Here is a 13,041-nt window from a genome sequence, read left to right as displayed (position 1 = left end):
CAGAGAGAAAGGTCTTCCTTCCATTGGTTCACCCCCCAAAATGGCTGCTATGGCCGGCGCTGGGCTGATCCAAAGCCAGGGGCCAGGTGCTTCTTCCAGGTCTCCCATGCGGGTGCAGGGCATAGGCACTTGGTCCATCCTCCACCGCCTTCCCGGGCCACAGCAGAGAGCCAGACTGGAAGAGGAGCAACTGGGACTAGAACCTGGTGCCCATATGGAATGCCGGCCCCTCAGGCGGAAGAGTAACCAAGTGAGCCCCGGTGCTGGCCACATAAGTGAATTATCTTAAAAACAACTCCAGTCACACTGAAGTCATGAGGGCTTACACCTAGGATAACCATGAGCCTGTGAGGCTGCTGTTGTTCAGGACAAGGAAAGTGAGATCCAGGGAGTCCTCAGTGGGCTGTTCCATCACTCTGGCTGGTCCCAGATCCTCCTCATCCCATTGGACTTTAAACATCCTTCTTTAACATGCAGTTCTATAAATGACCAAAAGATGCATTTGGGAATGGTGAAGTTGCATAAATGCCACCTGTTGTTCCTCATCTGATGAAATAGTGTGGGTCCAGGCCCCCTGGGGCCACCACACCCCTTGAGGCTCCTTCCCTCTCTGATCACATCTACCACACTGTGCCACTTCTGTTCCTCCATCTAAAGGCTTCTGAAAGCTTGAGAGATAGGCAAGGACAACAGTGATGATAAGGATGGGAGGACTTGACAATGCAAGCCTTACTAAGGGAGAGGCAGCTAGATCTTTTTTTTTTTTTTTTTTTTTTTGACAGGCAGTGTGGACAGTGAGAGAGAGGGAGAGACAGAGAGAAAGGTCTTCCTTTTCCGCTGGTTCACCCCACAATGGCCACCGTGGCCGGCGCACCACGCTGATCCGAAGCCAGGAACCAGGTACTTATCCTGGTCTCCCATGCGGATGCAGGGCCCAAGGACTTAGGCCATCCTCCACTTGCCCATCTCTCCACAGCAAAGAGCTGGACAGGAAGAGGAGCAATCGGGACAGGACCGGTGCCCTGACTGGAACTAGGACCCGGTGTGCCGGCGCTGCAGGCGGAGGATTAGCCTAGTGAGCTGCTGCACCGGAGGCAGCTAGATCTGGAGAATTTCAAGCTTCATTCTCCATCTACCAGGAAGGTGTGCTTCTGTGTCCTTTGGGATAAAATGCCCAAGTGGTTTTTACTCCCTTTGTAGACTCTTCGGGCTACACCCTGTTGTGTTCAAAATCACCTACTTTGCTCTCTCTACTTTGCTTGACATTTATGTCATTTTCTTGTTAGTGCAGAGAGGTTTGCGGGCAGTTAAGGAGACAGTTTTACGTGTGTGTGTGTACGTGCATGTGTGTGTGTGCGCGTGTGCACTTGTACGTGTCCATTTAGCTTTCCCTCAGTTGCATTTCTTCGTTTCTAAGACACCATCCTCTGTGGGATGCACCATTAGATTATGTATCTCTAAGAAAGAAAAAAGTCAGTTAAATTATCACTTGCCATCTGTTATAAAATGCATCCCAAGTTCAGAGATGTAAAAACATGAAAAGGGCTTCAAAAACCATGCATTGATAAAAATATTTACCATGCAATCTATTACACATTTTTTATTTTACTGGATTCTGAATAATTGTCGCATTGAAGTACTTTGGGTATAGTTGTTTCAAATATCCATAAAAAAAAATGGAGCCTGAGGAAAAACCAAAGTGCTGAATCCAAGTCCCAGGAGCAGGCAGTGAGATTGATGGTTAACATGCTCCTGTCCCACATTGTAGCGCCTGGGTTCAATTCCCACCTCTGGCTCCCAGCTTCAGTTTTCTGCTAACGAATACACTGGGTAGCAGCAGGTGATGGCTCAAGTAGTTAGTTTCCTGCAACACGGGAGACCTGGATTGGGTTCCTGACTCCAGCTTCGGCTCCAGCCCAACCCCTAGCTATTTTGGGCATTTGGGGTGTGAACCAGTGGAGGATGTGAGCTCTCTGTGTATATCTGTCTCCTGCTCTCTGCTTTTCAAATAAACAAATTTCCTGGTCTTTTATTAGAGGTACAAACTGAAATACTTATAGATAAGTGAATGATGTCTTGGGTTTGCTTAACAAGAATTCTGGTGGTGGGTGTTATAGAAGAGCATGGATGAGACTGTCCGTTATTGTGCAAGCTGGATTATAAGTACATAGGGGCTTGTTATTCTATTCTCTTAAAACTCTATGGGGAAAAAAGGACTTCTGTCTGTGCAGTAGTGACAGAACCTCCCAGGAATAAGATCGGGCTCCCATGGGTCCAGGAGTTTATGCTCCAGGTGGTGGGTTCTGGGAGGAAATGAAAGGGAATAAGTTTTTGGACACTGTGAGTGAGGAAGTGATACTTATTGCCATGAAGAGTCTTCAGAGAGCTCATGGGAAATGGGCAGTGTGAGAAAGCTACACATGGACTGTGTTTTGAACCAAAATAAACTTAGTTTGATTCCATTTTTTTCATGAACCTTTTGGTGTACCCCAGAGTCCTTTGTCTTTCTTCAGACTACCTTATTTTGTTGAAGCTGCCTGGATGTTACCTTTTATTACAGCAATAATTAATCCTCATAATTGTACCTAGCCTGAAGGTCATGTTCTACTTTATAGCAATGTTGGCTCAGCCTTAGGGGGTGTAGAGGGTTAATAGCAGCTAGTTAAAAATACTGTAATGTGAATTTAAAAGATGTTATCTCAAGAACTAAAAAAAGAAAGATAAGGAGAGGGAAGGAAGGAGGGAGTACAAGAGGGGGAGGGAGGGAGGAAGAGAGGGAGGGAAGAAGGGATTATCATTATATTCTTAGAATTGTATCTATGAACTATATTGAATCTGTTGAAAGCTAATTAAAAATTAAAAAAATTAAAAAAATAGCAATGATTACAAGTAAAATTGTCATTGAATGATCCAGCCATTGTGCTATGTAGTTCACCATACATTGTTTTATTTAATTCTCAAGACAACCCTAATAGTTAATACTGTTATTATCATCTCTATTTTTACCCATGGAAAAATAGACTGAGATATGCACTTCTCAAAGCAGGCGAGTGACAGGGCCTGAATTTTATCCTAAGTTGACTCTAAGTCATACCTATGAATTGCTTTATTTCCAATTATACCAAATTAACAACAGTGGAAATCTGGGTGGCACTGTGGTGCAGTGAGTTTAGCCACTACGTGTGAAGCTGGATTCTGTATCCAAGTGCCAGTTTGAGTTCCAGCAGTTCAGCTTCTGAGGTAGCTCTCTGCTAATGTGCCAGGGAAAGCAGACGATGATAGTTCAGGTAGTTGGACCCAGATGGAATTCCTGGTCCCTGCCTTCAGCTTGGTTCAGCTCCAACCTTTTCTCTCTGTCGCTACCTCTCTCTGTCAATCTGCCTTTCAAATAAATAAAAATAAATCTTAAAAAAAGAAAAAAAAGAATGGGGTCAGGTACTGTAGACTAGTGGGTAAAACTGCTGCCTGCAATGCTGGCATCTTAAATGAGCACCAGTTCGAGTCCCAGTTGCTCCACTTTCAATCCAGCTGCCTGTTACTGGTTTGGGAAAAGAAGAGGAAAATGGCCCAAGTGTTTGGACCCCTGCCACCCAGGTGGGAGACCTGGATGAAGCTGCTGGCTCTGGCCATTGCAGCCATCTGAGGAATGAAACAGTGGATAGAAGCTTGCTCTCTCTCTCTCTCTCCGTCTCTCCTCCTCTCTCTGTAACTCTTTCAAATAAATAAATAAATGAACCTTAAAAAAAAGATAAAAAAAAAAATAAGAGCAATGGAAATCAGACCCTGCTGATTCCCTGCTGAGAATCACTTGCAGAATCTAAAAACTCAAGTCTCCAGCCAGTAATGAGCAGATGCAAACAGGAGCAAAGGAATAGAGGCATAAGAAATGAACCCTTGTAGAAACAAATAAAAAGGAATGCAGACACCTCTATTCAGTACATATACAGTTCTGTGGATGGTTTGCATCCCTTCCTTCTGAGTCATTAAGCCCATCAGAGTGTGCTCCTGCTTTCTCAAGTCTCTGGTGTCTGCTCTCAGCTAATGTGTAGCACACCATCTCCAAGATCTCAGATGGTCTTTGTCCACCTGCACAGCTTGTTCCACTCGATCTGGAAGCCTGCCCATGCTCACTGCCATAATACATATTCTCATATATATATATAATTAATATATATTCACACATACACACATGCCATATATATATATATGCATATATCACGAAGCCTTCTCCCTGAAAGACCCTGACCATCCAATCATACTCTGATATAAAAATATAATCATTATTCTTTATGCTTTGTATAGATTTGAAGATTGCTCCTGTAATCTACTACCTTCCATATCAGCCCACAGATGCCTTTATAACATTGAAATAAGAAGAAATTTTGGAGTGGTAAGTCTTGGAATAATCATTCGGATTAGCTAATCATTTGTTCTGCAGGGTAGCCAAGGATGACACGTGAACTAACAAGCAAAGAAAGTCTTATGAGGGATGGGGTTGTGGTAGCACAAGATTTAGCATAGTGGATATCCTTACACTACTCTCTACATTTTTAATAATGTCACCAAAGTTCACACTAAACTTTTGTGGAGCGTTCAGTGAATCCTTCATGGTATCACTGTAGACAAGATTAAGAAATATGGGCCAAGTTAATGCAATTAGGCAGATTAATAATTGGTTTGATGCACATACGGAGGATAACACATTGTCTGCTTTGGATATGCCATATGGAATTTGCTTTCCAATAAAATCCTAAAGTCTTATTTCACAAACACAGATTCTTCCAGGGAGGACTAGTATACTCATGCCAATAAATCAAAACAAATAACCTTATATTTAATCACTGTTATATAGGTGTAGACCTATCTAGTTTATTATTCTAACCTGTTAAGATCTGTTTGGATTCTTATACTGTTAACACATGAACATATTATTCTTTTTGGCTTTCTATCCATAAATTTGTTAAGCATTCATTAATCCAAGACACTGATAGAAGTACTTCTTGAGAAAGGATGAATAATAGAGTTTTGATAAGTCATTTCCCTCTCTCAAGTTCTAGTAAGCCCTGTTTAAATATGCCCGTCAACCAATTATTAATCTGCGTAATTGCTTTTTCTTGGACCATGTTTCTTAATCCTGTCTCCAACAATGCTATGAATGATTTACAAAATGCCCCACTAAAGTTCAAGTGATTTTGTTTATTGCTTTTCCTATTGTTTCTCACTAATTTGGCCAGCTTCAATTTTGCTAAAAGCAATTCAACAAAAATCAATTTGGACAAAAAGATAATGTAGAATAATTGAAAAAAATATAAAAATTCAGCAATTAATTAGAAGAATGCAATGTCCAATGATTGTTGGATTTATTCAAAATATTATGCTAGTCTCCAAATATCATATGGTAAGAGATCACAATAAAAGCATATGAGATGGCTGATAAAGAACTTCTAAGATCAATCCCATTCACAATAGCTACAAAAAACTTAAATACCTTGGAATAAATTTTACCACATACATCAAAGATCTCTACAATGAAAATTACAAAACATTAAAGAAAGAAATAGAAGAAGGCATAAAAAATGGACAAATCTTCCATGGATTGGTAGAATCAGTATCATCAAAATGTCATACTACAGAAAGCAATTTACAGATTCAATGTGATTCCAATCAAAACATCAAGGATATTCTTCTCAGGTCTAGGAAAAATGATGTTGAAATTCATATGGAATCACAGGAGACTCCACAAAGCTAAAGCAATCTAATACAACAAATACAAAGGTGTAGGCATCACAATACCAGATTTTAAGACATACTTCAGGGCAGTTATAATCAAAATAACCTGGTACCAGCAAAAAACAAAACAAAACAAACAACAGAAACCAAACCAAACCAAACCAGACTGATAGACCAATGGAACAGAATAGAAACTCCAGAAATTAATCACACATCTACAGCTAACTTATATTTGACAAATGAGCTAAAATCAATTCCTGGAGCAAGGACAGTCTCTTCAACAAATGGTCCTGGGAAAACTGAATCTGCACATGCAGAAGTATGAAGCATGAAACAAGATCCCTGCCTTACACATCACACAAAAATCCACTCAAAATGTATCAAAGACCTAAACCTATATCCTGACACCATCAAATTATTAGAGGACAATGGGGAAACTCTGTAAGACATTGGCATAGGCAAAGACTTCTTGGAAAAGGCTCCAGAAGCACAGGCAATCAAAGCCGAAATTGACAGACGAGATTACATCAAATCGAGAAGCTTCTGCACTGCAAATGGTTTGAGGGTGAATTTAGTATAAATGATGATAAACATAAAAGTTCTGAAAATTATAAGATAATGTTTAAACAGAGTGTTATAAACATGATGATAAACATAAAAGTTCTGAAAATTAAAAGATAATATTTAAACATAGAGTGTTATAAAGCTGTTTTGTGACACATACTTGAATATTTAATGATGGGAGACATTTACTTTTGACCAATTTATTGTGATGACCAATTTGTTTGACCAAGTTACTTTTGGCTAAGTAACAGGCTATACATTACTAGATGACAGTACTATAAAGAAAAACAATGTGACCATTATGACAATTTCCTACTTGGTGGATCTTTACTGGAGTCTAGAGATCCATGGGTAGCTCTTTGGGATGTCTGCAAATCACTCCTTGAATGACTCATTTTAGAATCTTGCCATTTTGAGAAACATTTACAGTATGCATAAGTTCCTCTCAAAGTGATCTAAAGACACCAATGTGGAACAGCTCCCTATTTGAAAATAAATGCTGACACAATAAGTTAAATGCTGTCCAAGCATTTATCCTCAATATTTCATGCTGATTCTCAAGGAAATTGCTCAACTTCTCTATTCTCTGGCATCTCCACAGAATCAATTCAAAAACAATACATTCTTTTAACATCTTCTCTCCCTATAGATTTCCCAATGTTATCTTTCCCTTGACCCATCTTACTGGTATTACTATTATTTTTTAAAATCAGTGCAATTCCAGGGACTGTAAGTGTAGCTTGGCCCTGCTCATGGTCTACAGATATAACCATTTAAGAAGGAAAGTGTACAAGGGTTACAAGAAGTTCCTCTAAATTGCCCCTAAATTGTTTGTGAGTCTTGTTAGTGCTACTACCAGGCATGTGGATGGCAGATCACACTTTTCATGGTTTTACCTAATATACCACATTGTATAAAACAGAATATCTAAATTATTTTCCATCTTATCTGTAAGAGGATTACTAACTTTTAATATAATAGCACCTGCTGCCTTGGGATTTATTTATAGAATAATTATATATCTTATGTTGTTCACATACAGTTACACACTTAAGTAATCAGTGGAAACTCATAGATTGAAGGATTCTTCAAATGGAACATGAAATCATAATAAATTTCAGCAGTTTCCTTAGTCAGTCATTTATTCAATCAAAAAATTAAAATATCAAAAACAAAGAAAGCTATCTCTAGAGATAAATGACAGGCTTTAACCGTGAGTTATTTAATGGTAGTGATTTCACGAGATTTTGGTTGTTAAACCAGACAGAACCTTTATTCCTAGGTTGAATGATTCTGGTGCCTTTGGCTACCTTTTGGGGACTGGCTCCCAAGTAGTCTTTCTGGGAGCAGGCTGACCCAGATGCAAAACACAAGAACCCAATTGACCCTTTCAGTAGAGAAGATGCTAGCTTTGGTAAAAGAAATCTCGAGACATTTTCTGGAGAAAATTGATTAGGCAATTTTTCCTGAACTGACATAGGCAATATATTTCACTTTTGCACACCCCCCCCCCCCTTTTCCTTCTTCTTCTTTTATTAGATCAAGAAAAGAAATGCCTGAGAATGGCTCTGATGTGTCTGGTTAATGAAACTAACACATTTCTTAAATATTTATTCTCACGTACAGGGTATTTGGATTGCAGATGTGTAGAAATGTTGTCAAGTTAAAAATAACTCTTCCAGGGAGGCAATGGTGCATTGGAATGCAAGCCCAAGCTCACTGCTCTCCTTCAGCGCCTACACCCTGGGTGTCCTCAGTGCACAAAGTAAACAGCCCCAGCTTTGCCTTCTTAGGAACCCTCAGCTTTCTGCTTGAGCCATTAAAAAAAATGTAAGCTGACACTACTAAGAAGCAGGCCAACAAGAGAGGGAGAAAAATCTTCAGACAGCCACTCAGTTCCAGGGACCCCCACATTCCTGAATGTGTGCCTGGTGGGAACATTTTCTTCCCCAAATCTAGGCCAAAGGAAGCTAACATTCAAATCCTTAGAGTGGACGAGTGTGTCGCTTAACTCTGTGCAGCCTCTTAGCAGTGTGCAGCAAAACACAGGCCCATGAGACTACCTGGGGTCAGGTGAGGCAGCCTGGTCCTGGAAAGTGAAGGAAGACAGGTTCTGGGTTAAGTGTGCGTCCCCTACCCCAACTGTTGGCCTTCAGACTTTAGGTAGAGCGTCCTCTGGAGTTCGTCTTCTCAGTCTGTACAAAGAGGGAACCCACGTTGCAGGAGTGTGCACTGGGGACTTCTATATAAACATGAAGTGCTGTCACCGGAGAGAAAAGCAATTGAGAAAGCCTGTGTCTGCTTTGGGTGGAGGGGGGCGGGGCAGATTGGTGCTCTCAGGTGAGGTACATGAAAGGAGGTTTGGCGATCTCAGGGGCCACTTGAGATTACCTCTCATTTAGCCCCTGCGTGTCTGACAAAGGTAAAGTAGGAGAGTAGGAACAGGTGCACCGAGATTTAAGAAAATAAAAACCGCGTCGTTATAGTCTACACTTTCTCTTTTAAGGTCTCCAGAGTACAAAAAGAAGATTCAACATCTTATTTTCCACTAGGACAGATACATATGCTACAGCTACGCCCTCTTAGAAACAGATCAGCTAGATAGCTAAAAACATTGATTTCCCACCTTTGGAGTCAGGTCAGTCTTGAATAAGGATGTTAAAAGGTTCTGTAATTTCTACAGAGAGCTTGGATTTCATTTACAACATCAGACAACTAAGTGCCTTACATATTGTTGAACTTGTTCTCCATTGTTTTATGTTAGACAAATCCCTGGCTCTTAGTCCGTGCTGTAATAATTTCCAACTTCTCAATTGAATTTGCCACCATTACAAGGAACTGGCCTGAAGGCACCAACACCTGATCCCAACAGATTTCCCCTGTGTCAGAGAAGCGCCAATACAAGTGTAGCAGCAGGGTTTAACCAAACTCTTCCTGTGCCCAAGCAACATTTAGGATAGTTAGGATAAAGACCCACAGATCTAGACTGACATTTGTTACAATTCCACTGAGATTTTATCTTTACGGGATTGATTCTATGCTGAGACTGGTTTTCAAGTGACAAAGACAATTTGTTCCCATTTTAAAACAATTTAAAGATTACACTGCCTGAGAACAGCAAGAAAACCCAGCCCACTGTGGACGCTTCAACACTTAAAAAATAAGTTCACAAATCTACATGACCATTTCATTACAGAAGACTTTTTTTTATGCAGTGTCTTTCTCTTTTTCTTTAAAAAAAAAAAAAGAGCTGTGTGTGTAGTTTTGACAGTGAGCTGTTATTCTTAAAGGCGGGAGGTTAGGCAGCTTGTTAAAGTTTCACATTAAGCAAGGAAGAGTTTCCAAGAAAGTCCTCATATTACACACATAGTTTCAAAGTTCAAGAATTATGGCTGAGCTCTGCTTACCTTTACAATTCGCTCCGAAGCAGTCTTTACGTTTAAAGGAGTATATCAAAGTTGCAGGATTTATTTTCTTGCATTGAAGTCTAGGCTGTCACAGCAGCGGCTCCCTGGGAGGAACCAGCCTCCTCTTCTGAATACCAATGAGAAGACCAGAGAGCACATGTGGGAAGTGGCTTCCCCGAAAGGCTGTCACAGCCTGCACACGCTCTTTGTGTCAGAGGTGCCAAATTGACTTCGGTGTGAGTCTCACAAGGCACCTCCTTGTGAGATCCTGGGCATCTCTTGGGGAAGAGAAGGGTTATAAAACTTTCTACCCAATCTGAAGTTGTCCTACTTCTGTTGAGATGTCCCTCTCAATTCATTGAAAATAAAGAGGATTTTAGGATTGCCATTAATTAGTTTCCTGGAAACGAGCGAAACTATTAAGAATCCACCAGTGCATTGAGATAAGAGGGAAGGTGTATCTTCTAGCCTTTGACTACTGTTCCTAGGCAGTGGGAAGGCGCGGTCTATAGTGACAGCTCCATGTCAGCACTTAGAAAAGTGCCTACTCCACTAGAACTAGCAGGATGTGTTAGTGGAAGGAAGATCATGATTACACAAAGGCGATAATGTTTGTTCACTATGATCCACCAGGACCAAGAGTAAAACGAAACTGTTCTGTGTTATAAAATCCATGACATACCTTCTGCTAGGACATAGATATGCAAAGACCAGAAATCTATTTGACTGTTTCTTATCTGTGCATTTATCCACTGCTGCAATGTGCCACAGGGAAGACAAGAGGTATTTGGTGAAAAGAAAAGTATCAAGTTAAAATAACGAAACCTCTGCAAAACCAGAAGGCTAAGAATCAACCACGATTCCTCTTTGCAAGAAGCTTGATAGTGTTCAGCTGGGCTACCCTCATTGCTGGGATGCTAGCCCGAAGAAGAAAGACAGAACCTGGAGGTAGAAAGTAGCACCTATCAGGCCGGTGCTGTGGTGTAGTAGGTTAAGCTTCTGTCTGCAATACTAGCATTCCATATGGGTGCTGGTTCAAGTCCAGGCTGCTCCATTTCCAAACAAGCTCCTTGCTAATGTGCCTGGGAAAGTAGTGGAAGATGCCCCAAATGTTTGGGCTCCTGTACACATGTGAGAGACCCAAAAGAAGCCTCTGGTTTGGTCTGGCCCAGTTCTGGCCATTGTGGCCATTTGGGGAGTGAACCAGCAGATGGAAGAATTCCTTCTCACTCTCTTTCTGTCACTCTGCCTTTCAAATGCATAAAATAAATCCTGTTTAACAAAAGAAACTAGATCAAAGAGACAATAGTCCAGACCTGATTCTGGTTGTACAATGAACCAGTTATAAGCCCAGGAAAGTCTGGAGGTCTCCATGAGTCTCGGTTTCTTTTTCTGTAGAGTGGTGGAGTCGGGTTAGTTCATGGATTGGGAAATCTAATGCCTACAAGAGCTCAGAAGGGAGCTCACTGGATATGTACTAAGATGAGGTAGCAAACGTGTTTGTATTTCTGAGGGTAGCTATCACTCCACAACAGCTAATTCCCAACTGGAACGTGAGCAGCATTATATCAGATCTTCTAAGGTTTTAAAAGAAACTAGATTGGAGCAAGCATTGTGACATGACAGGTTGAACAACCATCTGAAACACTGGCATCCTATGTGGGTGCTGGTTTGAGCCCTGGCTGCTCCTCTTCCAATCCAGCTCCCTGGTAATGTGCCTGGGACAGCAGTGGAGGATGGCCCAAGTCCTTGGGCCCTGTACCCACATAGGAGACCCAGATGAGGTTCCTGGTTTTGGCCTGGCCCAGCCCCAGGCCATTGCAGCCATTTGAAGAGAGAACCAACATATAAAGGATCTCTCTCTTTCCCTCTCCCTCTCTCTGTAACTCTGTTTGCCATTCAAATAAAATAAAACTTTTTTAAAAAAAGCTAGAAATTCAGATTTTTATATGAAACTTCTTATATGTTATATATATATATATATATAGATTAGTCAGCTTTAAGTTACTATAACAAAATAACTGAGACTGGGTACTTTGAAGAATATTTTCCTCCAGTGTTGGAGGCTGCAAGGCCAAGGTTGGGAAGCTTGATTTGTTTGGCATCACAGTGTTTGCTGTGTAATGAGCAGATGAAACAAGGGATCATGTGGCATGTCAGTAGGCCACAGAGTGGGGAAGAATTGTTTTATGATAGCCCCGCTGATGGAAACTAGTGGGGTCCCACAATCACTACAGCAATATCATCAGAGGACAGAACCCCCAATGACTTAGTCGTCTCCTCTTAAAGGTTCCACCAGCTCTCAGCACTGACACTCTGAGGACCAAGCTTCCAGCACATGAACCCTTGGGAGACACAGTTAAGCCATAACCAAACCATGGCAGTACAGACCTCACAAAAGATTCAAGAAAACACCATGAATGCCACCATGAATGCTCTGCAGATCACAATTCCCCAGTAGACCACCAGTTTGTGAGTTTTGGACCACTTGTTACTGAGTCTCATTCTGCCAGAAAGGAAGTAATCCAGCAACATTGATTTCTATAAAGAACTGACTTTAGGGTGCTAAACAACCACATCTGTGGAGCAGTTGGGGACCTCAACCCTCTACTTTTTGGTAGTGGTCTCATTATGACCTCATGTGGCCAACTTTCCTTGGAAAGGGATGGAGTGAGACCATGGCATCCTTAGCATTCTAGAAGTCTTGTGAGTGAAAAAAGTGGGGAGGTCCCACACTGCAGAGAAAAGAGAATAATTGTTCCAGGAATACAAAAACCAACCAGATGCTGGGTCACCATCTTATTTCAAGATGGAAATATTGAAAGTAAAAGCAAAAGCTACCGCTGAGTTTATGATAAGGAGCTGCATTCAGGAACTGAAGGGAAGAGAGGCTTACTGATTTGTCTGATTATCTGGAGATGTAGGGGGTGGAGGGGGGTGCAGAAGCATGCCAAAGTCCACCAAACAAGACCCTTTGCTGTTGAGATGCAAAACTAAAATCCAGAAAACTCTGTCTTCAGGGTCTGAGAAGTCAGAAGAGTGTGATCCTTTCTGAATCACCCTACAGGCTCTGCCTGGGAGGGGAAGCCTGTTCTGTGAGTGACACGTTTGTCCTCAGTGAGCGAAAGGAGTACTGAATCACCCAGGACCCAGGCCAGAGTCCTGCAGATAGCACTCAGCGAATGCAAGGGCCCTTTGGCAAGTTTATGGAAAATGTGCATTATGAAAAAAAGTCGCACGGATTTCAAAAATGTTCTGCCCCAAATAAATTTGCTTTTAAATCCATTTTTAAAGTTTTTGAGGTGCCCTGGTCCTGGCCCTGGATAAAGTGTTCTGACAA

The 13,041-nt window shown here is 41.3% G+C and overlaps 1 protein-coding gene across 5 annotated transcripts in view; it reads right to left on the bottom strand.

The window, feature by feature from the left end:
* Positions 1 to 9,854, bottom strand: part of STARD13 (StAR related lipid transfer domain containing 13) — a 585,508-nt gene extending 575,654 nt beyond the window's left edge. For 2 of the 5 annotated variants that reach the window (XM_089304231.1, XM_051831808.3), the window contains exon 1: positions 9,702 to 9,837. The gene's annotated coding sequence lies outside the window, so the exon portion shown is untranslated. Of the gene's footprint in view, positions 1 to 8,431; positions 8,555 to 9,701 lie in introns of all 5 variants that reach the window. The other 3 variants (XM_070049030.2, XM_017350153.4, XM_089304232.1) reach the window with 3 other exon arrangements.
* Between the last annotated feature and the right edge of the window lie 3,187 nt (positions 9,855 to 13,041).

Source organism: Oryctolagus cuniculus, chromosome 9 (genome assembly GCF_051225735.1).
Source record: "Oryctolagus cuniculus isolate XC-2025 breed Fujian yellow rabbit chromosome 9, ASM5122573v1, whole genome shotgun sequence".
Lineage (NCBI taxonomy): Eukaryota > Metazoa > Chordata > Mammalia > Lagomorpha > Leporidae > Oryctolagus > Oryctolagus cuniculus.
This window is presented reverse-complemented; position numbering and strand designations above follow the sequence as displayed.